Source organism: Amblyomma mixtum, chromosome 4, assembly GCF_055824585.1.
Source record: "Amblyomma mixtum isolate Tamu chromosome 4, ASM5582458v1, whole genome shotgun sequence".
In the NCBI taxonomy this organism is placed as follows: Eukaryota; Metazoa; Arthropoda; class Arachnida; order Ixodida; family Ixodidae; genus Amblyomma; species Amblyomma mixtum.
Window position 1 is genome coordinate 41,658,010 of NC_143015.1, and position 8,929 is coordinate 41,666,938.

Here is an 8,929-nt window from a genome sequence, read left to right on the forward strand (position 1 = left end):
GTGCGTTTTTTTACCTTTCATATACAGGCGCCATAAAACGAATTAGAAAAGCGGACGGAGTTGACGCAAGCTGTTCGTATTTGTTTTTATCGCGGTAGTACTTTACGCCACGTCGCCTCAAGGTGTCAAAAACGCATTGTGTCGTTGCCTGTTATGTGGGCATGGGGTAAATTGCAACTTCCCGTTGTGGATAATATTGTGTGCGCCGGATCGGCCAAAATCTTCAAGCGTGCCTAAGTGACCACAACGAGAGTAAGGAATTTCTAAATATAGCGCGTGCCATGCAGTAAGCCTTTCCTTGTGTAGTCAATCTGCCGGGCTATTTCAGACTTTTGTTTTTAGTTTTCATCAATGGCCTCTCGGCAAGCATTTCACCCGCACTTCGCCCCTTCGCTGACGATTGTGTAGCGGTAGTATTGATCGTCGCATCAACACTACCGCTGACTAGTCACTCCTGCAGAGACCTCAATAGGATGGAAACCTGGTGAGCCAACTGGATGACGAAACTTAATATGCCCAAATGCAAGAGTGTGCAAGGGTCCCGAAAGCGTTCCACCACACATGATTCGTGCTCATTAAACTCCCTGAGCATTTCACGTGTTGAATCATACTGATATCTAGGTGATGTCATCACGAACAAACTGATCTGGTCTGAACATAAAAAACTTGCGGCTTACACATATAAAGCGCTCGGCTTCGCTAAGTGTTCTGTTTCTTTATTGTTTATTTATTTATTTATTAGTCGTTGTTACATCCAGAAACTCGCCTACGAAGTGTACGTTAGACCGAAACTTCATTTTGGCTGCGGGATATCGAGTCCATATTATCATTTCTTAATTGAATTACTTGAAAGCACCAGAATAGGGCGGCTCGCTAAATTCGCTCAACATGTCATACACAGGTTACAGTTAGTGCCGTAATATCTTCCATTCGTCTGGGCTCCTCAGCTAATCGAAGATAGACATCTTGGTTGGGCTTATTTCATAATCTGTATTATAACCGCCTTGACTTTAGAGCCTGCCCACTAGTTCCACCCGTACGAACAACGCGCCGGGTTTCAATTATATGAGCATGCAATGCATACCTGGCGCCGCGAATGTATTCAACAAGTCATCCTTGCCCTTGGTTCTTGATGATTGGAACTGTGTTCCCCCATGAACGTTAAAGCTTCTAATTTAGGCAGTCAATATCCGCTAATTTTGGTAAAATAAACCTGTGAACACCAATATCTATTAAGTGTTTTTTGTTCTTCTTGACTCTGGTTTGCAACTGAACTTTTGGCTTGTTTTTTTCTTTTAATGTAACTTATATACTACCTTTTGTTCTGCGCCTGCATGCTAATTTTTGCGTATTGGGCTTGTAAAACATTTGTAAACGTATTGTGGGCATGAATCGCATTAGTGTCCTTGTTCCTTTACTCTTGGCATTATACTTTCATTACGTACGGTTCTATAACATGGTGTAACGTTCCCATGCCCTTTTGTATGAGTTTGATCTTATCAAAATATGACTACAAACATGCTCCCCCCCCCCCCCCCCCCTTTTATGCAATTCCCTACCCAGAGCACCTAAGAAACATTAAATGATGATGATTACCACACACTTGACGCCTCTTTTTTGACATATTTTGAGGCTGTCGATGTAAAAGAAAGCTGTGGTCTCTTGATTTAAAAACACGTGGGCTCTTGGTCTGACATTAATGGATGTATGCGCGCATTTTTTTTTTCCCCTTCTTGCTTGACAAGGCGATATAATTTTTGCCTGTTCGAGTAAAGTTCACTAGCGTATTCAGCGCTTGTGTAGACGTCTCTTTCTCCGGTCGCACTTTGCCGGCTGCGAGCCCATCCTCCTTACAGCACTACATTTAGCGCGATCTTTTGTGCTACGTGAACTTTGATAGAATTAAAATATTAGGCCATGCTCTATACCGCGTGCTCAGTCAGCGGACAGAGGAACACGGCTTTCATATAGACACTCATAATGCAAACATTATACCCGCCGCGGTGGCTCAGTGGTTACGGCGCTCGGCTGCTGACCCGAAAGACGCGGGTTCGATCTCGGCCGCGGCGGCTCAATTTCGATAAAGGCGAAATTCTTGAAGCCCGTGTACTCTGCGATGTTTGTGCACGTCAAAGAACCCCAGGTGGCCGAAATTTCCGGTGCCCTTCACTACGGCGTCCCTCATAGCCTGAGTCGCTTTGGGACGATAAACTCTAATAAACCAAACCATTATTCCGCTCGGTCACCCAGTGGAATAGTAATCAATTACTTATTCCCATCATCAGTCTGAATACGTCCACAGCTTCACTTAAGCATACGTCCATCCCATATATCTCATATCTGATCGTATTTTCTCCGGCCGCAGGTAGCTTATCGCTGGAGATGCCTTTATAGTCTCCGCACGTTACTGCTCATGCGGACGTCGTAGGCTTGAATCGCTCCGATGGCGTATAGCTGCTTCTTCTTGAACATTGTGTGAAATATGCCAGTTTGACTAATTTTCCCTTCAGTCAACTTTGTAGCACGGAATCGACCGATGCTACAGTTTGCCTCCGCTGGTTTCATTGACCTTCAGCTTGTTTCATATGCCAATAAGGCTGAAATTCTTTGTGACTGTAATGTTTGTGTTTCTCCATTTTAAAAGCAAACTGGAGAATTTTTTTTTTTTTTTGAAAAAGCGATGAGCTTCCAATGCTGTAATGTTTGCCAGCGGCTGGAAAAGCATAAAAATGAAAATTAGATTTTCAGGAAAGGAAATGGCGCAGTAACTGTCCCACATATCTCCGAAATGCATTTCTGCGCAGATATTTAAAGCAGAGATGTTAGCGCCGAATATATCTTCGGCCCATTAAGGTTTTTATAAAGCAGAGCACTCGTGATCACCAAATTAGAGGAATGGTAATGCTTCTCATGTCAACACCGACGCCCTGTGTTGCCTTGCAGAACGACATCAAGCTAAGCAGCACAGGCTCTAACGTTATATTAGTTCCCGGCCATGACATGCTGGGATGGACTCTTGCAGCCCACGCACTCTCCCACACTATTTGTAACTCCCAAATCTTAGTGCATATGGTCAAAGAGTCGCAACCCATGCCCCAGAAAGTCTAAAGCTCAAGAAGCGCGCGAAAACACTCAAAGAACCAAAGCACAACAGAACAGCATACCTCTGTCTTACCAAGCACATGGGACGTGAAGTGGGCAGCATTGTCCGCCTCTGCATGATCAACACGCTGATGTCGCAAGACTAAAAACACTGCGTTAATAGTCGGCTCGGAATTCGTACTTGCACACACATATGCATGGTCTGTTCTGAAAGTAGTAGGACTCATTTTTTTAAATAAAATTTATTCGAGAGAATAGTACAAACGATTACAATTTTTCAAGGTAGCACCTTTCCGCACCTACACGCTGCTGCCAATGAGTTTTACAGTTTTCGTACGCCTCCAGGACCGCCTGGACCGGAATGCTGTTTAGCTCCCTCGTCATGGCCTGTTGAACCGCTTCTACCGGTCCGTGATGTTTCCCCTCGAGCGTCGATTTTATTCTAGGGAATAGAAAAAAGTCTGGCGTGGCCAAGTAGAGGCTGTAGGGGGGCTCAGGCAGCGTTGCCGCCTTGTGCTGGACAAAAAATCGGGGTCCTCATTCAGATGATGAATGAGGACTTTTTCCTCCTCTGACAACACTCCCGGCACCAACTTCGCGTACGCTTTCCTCATGGATAAGTTTTCTGTCACGATCCCAAAAACTTGGGTTTGAGGAATGCTAAAGTCATCAGCAATCATTCTGATACTCATTCCACGATCACTGTTCAGTAAATCTTTCCCTCGCTACAGATTTTCGTGGGTCTTGCTGGTCGAAGGGCGTCTGAAGCGGTCGTCTTCCTCCACTCTTTCCTTACCTTCTCGGAAAAGCTTGTGCCACTCAAAAACACCTGATCGACCCATGGAAGCGTCACCGTAGGCCTCCTTAATCATGTTCGGAGTCTTTTTGCTCGTTTTACCAAGATTTACTCAAAATTTAATCGCGTATCGCTGATCCAGAAAACGCTCGACGATTCTGCGTCACGAGACGTTTCGACAGGGGTTCACAGTACAAGCGACCTCCTCTCTTCAACGGCCGAGAGCCGACTGCCGATTTTCCCCAGCATTCCCAATATCCCGCTTCAACGATCCTACACGCGTACACCACCTCTCGTCCGCCCGTTCGCCCAGGAAAAAACCAGTCCTACTACTTTCAGAACAGACCTTGTATGTACATCCGAACAAACGGATATCTCTTGGAAGAGCCCATTCGTCGAAGCCACCGTGCATATTAAAATCTATACCATGGGATTCATACTGCGAGGACCTCCTAATTCCACCACCGGGATCGAGTTGCCCCTACCGTCACTCCTGGCTTACCGCGCACGTGATGTGCTATGTGAAAACTGGTAAGCCGTTGGGATGTCGCAGCCGACCTTGTGCGATACTTTTGGTTAAAATATTTTCCCTTTCACTGATTTTGAATGTCTTTCCAAGCCAATTATGCGCCAAAAGTGTCTACTTCACACAACACACAGTAACCATGCCTAAGAAAACACTGCAATAAATTCCACAGCGGGGTTCTGCTTGGTGTACATGGCTCGTAGACGAGCTGTGTTGTTATTTAGACCAAATTCAAGTTCATAGCGCAATAATGGGTAATAATGGGTAGCTTGGCTTAGCTTTTATACTTATTGTTTAACGATGTTGAGATCCTTTCGTTGTGAGTTATCAGGAATAGCTGTACCGTGTAAAGATATCGTGGCCAGCAAATTTTTAGCGAATTGCCGATCCCGAGAACAAATTCATTCGATATTTACAAGGTGACCGGAAAGGTGTGACTGATCCAAAGGAAAAGCAGCCGCATTCCTTCCTAGGTCTAGGCGTACGTAATCTGCGAGGTCAAATACCTGCAAGCTATATCAGGAAACGAAAGTTCTAATTAAGAAGCGCCACAGCATGAAACGTCTAACACTGCAGACAGAATCGACCTGCCAGAGCTATCAAATTTAATCAATAAGAGCAAAGTAGCCGACATAAGGAAGATTAATATGGAGACAACCGCGCATGCTATAAAGAACGGAGGTAGCCTGGGTGCAGAGGAAGCTAGGCATACGCAAAAATCAGATGTATCGGTTAAGAGGCAAAGAAGGCAACGTCATTAGACATTTCTAACTAGAGAGTATTAGCCGAAGAGTTCCGCACAAATGTATACAGTACCCTATGTAATCAGAACGTTACTAAGACAGACAGTGGCGCACAGCAATGGAACAGGGTCAGGTACAGCACATCTGCAGGACGCAGGAGAGATTGTGCTAGAAAAATTTGCCATCCTTTATACGTAATGCCTTATGACCTCAAGCGCAGCAGAAGCTGGGAAGCACGCTAAACTTATCTGAATTCATTAAGAAGGAGACGTTAAGGACTTGAAGAATTACAGACTGATCAGTTTACTGTCCGTTGCCTACAAGGTATTTACTAAGGCAATCGCTAATAGAGTCAGGACAACCTCAGACTTCAATCAATGAAATGATCCTACATGCTTTCTCTCACTCGCAACCAACCAACCGTCGGCGCAGAGCGGCGGTAGACACGGCGGATGCGGGCTGAAGGGTTGTATGAAGTTGATTTGCGTTGCGTTCGTAAAGGATACTCGCCAAAAGACCATATTGCCAGGTATTATTGTAGTGTCCGTTCGTTCCCGCTCAAGGCCGCCAGAACGTTATCAATTTTGTTCGTGACGCGAAAAGCGACCAGACTAATCTCGATTGATCTCAGCCATGAAGAGCTACATCTACGTTTTTCCAGATTACTGTAGATGACCTTGTCCTGTTATCTCGAAGTTTTTTGCCAGCTTTAAATTCTGCGATGCCGCGAGCGGCGGGCATTCGTAGTTCGACGACTGACGAGCATGTTTGTTGCTTACGCCGCCGCCGAGTGGTTCAGTTTTCTTGCGGGCGAGAGTCAGCCCAAATAAAGAGCTTCGTTTCCACGTCTTGCTGGTGTCTTCCTGACCGCTGGACTGCCGTCACTACACCGTGACAATATTCACACTATATTTTAGGTGATAGTGAAAAGCGGATGAAAAAAAAACCAGCCCCTATATATAGTTTTCATCCACTACCAGAAAGCATTTGACTCAGTGGAAACCTCAGCAGTGATACAGGCATTGGGGAATCAGGGTGTAGAAGCGCCTTATGTAAAAAAACATTCCCGACGATTACGTTACCTCCTAATGGGAAATTTGAGCGCAGCTCATCAGCTGTTCAGCTTTTCGATACATTGAGGCAAAGGATTCGAGCAAGTCTTGTATGTACACTTACAGACAACTTGTTATTTTTCACACACATCCTTCTTCAAAAAAACACTCCACTAACAGTTCTTGATTTTCACGAAGGAACTTTCTGGACAGAGAAATAGATGGATATATGGTCGATTTGCTGTACCAATGCCTGGTTCTCAAAGACGAGGTCTGCGCAAGTATTTCAAGAGGGTATTGCGAAAGTTTGCACAGCTGTGGGAGGCGTTACGAGCGAGAGGAACGGGATGTTCTCCCCCATTAATGGTAAGAAATTCCCACATATATTTATATCTACAGTAAAGTCTCCATCCACGCTACCACCCTGGCAGGTGGCAGCGTTTCTGCCACAACGCTGTCAATGCCAAATCATACAGCGCACATCTGTCACTAACGCCACGTAGCTTAAAGCACGATTGAGGTGTCCACTGTTTCAAGAGGGCAGTCATGCCCCTTCCGCCTGGTTCAGGTGTCCACCAAGATGTGTGAGACAGATACTGCGGATTTCCTTTCCTTAAAAACCAATCCATAAATTTTGCCCTCTGCCTTCCAAGCCCCACCTCTATTGGTTTCGCAGTTCTGGGACACGGATACTGCGCATTTCCTTTCCTCGAAATTTGATCACTCAACTTTAAATGGCTGCTCGGGCGGTCAAGGCCCTTCTTATAAAAATTGGCTAGGGCTTAGCTAAGTTTAAGTTTGGATATCTCGACGCGAAAAGCTGCGGTGGTCCGCGATAAACACGCGCTTACGGCAAAAGCCAAACGATGACGCATAGCGCGCGGCAGCGTGCGCCTGTTCTACGGGCAAGCGCGCCTTATATACCCTTTTTTGAAATGCACACTGCGCACGGCTGCGGCGAAAGGTCAAACGGTGGCCAGGAGGAGAACCGGCAGCGCACATGCGCAGTAGCCTGCGCCATGCGTGACGTCATTCGTGCTCCGTCGTACGCCGGCTCACGCGAAGCGCGGTGCTGACTAGCTTTTCGCTTCAATAGGCTCGCTCCACGTCTATCTGTTCTACGCGCCAAGGGAGGCCTGCACATACACACAGTGGACGGATGGATGGAAACAACTTTATTACACGCACAAAAAAAAATTCTTCCAGGGTGGTCCCCTACTGGTCCAGAAGTCCACGAGCGTGTGCTTCACGCAAAGCCCGACCCACCAGCCACTTCTGGCCAGGGTTGGGCGGTCCGTAAAGCAGCCTCCCAGGAAGAATTAGTGGGATTGGGGATGGGGGTACTGCTTTTTGGGAAGGGCATTCCCAAAGGTAGTGGAAAAGTGTCGATCTGGGCACGCCACAGGAGTTACGATCAGGAGGAAAGCTGGGGTGAAAGCATGAGACACGGTGGGGGGAAATGAAGCATCCTGTCGTAATTGTCGCCATGTGGCGCTGGATAAGGGCGTCAAGGTACTGTGGGGTGGTGGCAGTGTCGTTTGGCTGAGTTTGTAGTAGTAGTAGTAAAACATTTATTGTTGCAAAAGGAAGAGTTAGGGAGTAGGGGGTTGGGGATAGATAGACGTGGAGCATCAGTGATCGGTCTTCCCTATTCCAGGATGCCTCCGCCGCTGCCTTGGCCCTCGTCACCATCATAAGCTGTGTGCTCGGGTCTAGAATGCGGTGATTTGATGATATGTAGAGAGGACCGATGGGGCCTCTTGCGCAGCGTTGGGTGCCTGATCAACCGGGGTCCGGGAGGAGACCTCTCCGGCCAGCCCATGAAGGTGCTCATTACCGGGGATCGAGGCATGACCAGGGACCCACGACAGAGCAACCGTTCGGTCGAGAGAGGTGGCTGTGGCAAGAATACGATGTGTTGCCGGCGTCGCCACGCCCTTTAGGTAGTGGCGGTAGGCGGCCTGACTAACTGTACAAATTTCGGTTACGTTTTTTCAGTGGTCGAATGGGCCAGAGGAAGTGCGATGGCGGCTCCTTCCGCCTCTGCAGGCGAATTAGTTCGGATAGTGGCGGCGGCCCCAACAGTGCCGCCTTCATAGGCTGCGACTGCCGTGAAATATCCTGGTTTCGAATTTTCTGCCGCATCGAGATAAAGGATTTCGGAGCGGCTGCTGTATGCTTTGGTGTAATAGCTCGCTCGTGCCTGCCGCCTACCCAGATGGAGGGTAGCTCTAAAATTGCGTGGTAGGGGCTTCTGATATATGTGATCCTGCGCGCGCAGAGAAATCATTTAAGGTGTAGGACTTGTTGGGATGGGAATGGGTGGATTGAGACGTAGCTGTCGCAGTAGCCAGTGGCCAGGAGACGTTTCGTGCGAACCGTCCGTGGAAGACGTAGGGCGGAGGTGTCAGCCGTGCGTATTAGGATGTCTCCCTGTTGTGTTTGCCGCTGAGTGAGTATGTGGTATGGGAGGTGGTATATAATGCGGCTAATGATTAGTGAATTTGTCATATTGAGGGTCTCGCGTTCAGGCAGCCGATGATTGCGAGCTGCCACCCGCCTGATAAGTGCAGCGACCTGTTTGGTCTGTCTTTGCAAGAGCTGAGGGGTGGCGGTTGCATCGAGTGTCTTGCTAATGAGAAGGCCGAGAATCTTCACATGAGGCACAATAGGCACTGGATCCCCGTACATGTGCAGTTCAATCTGGGGG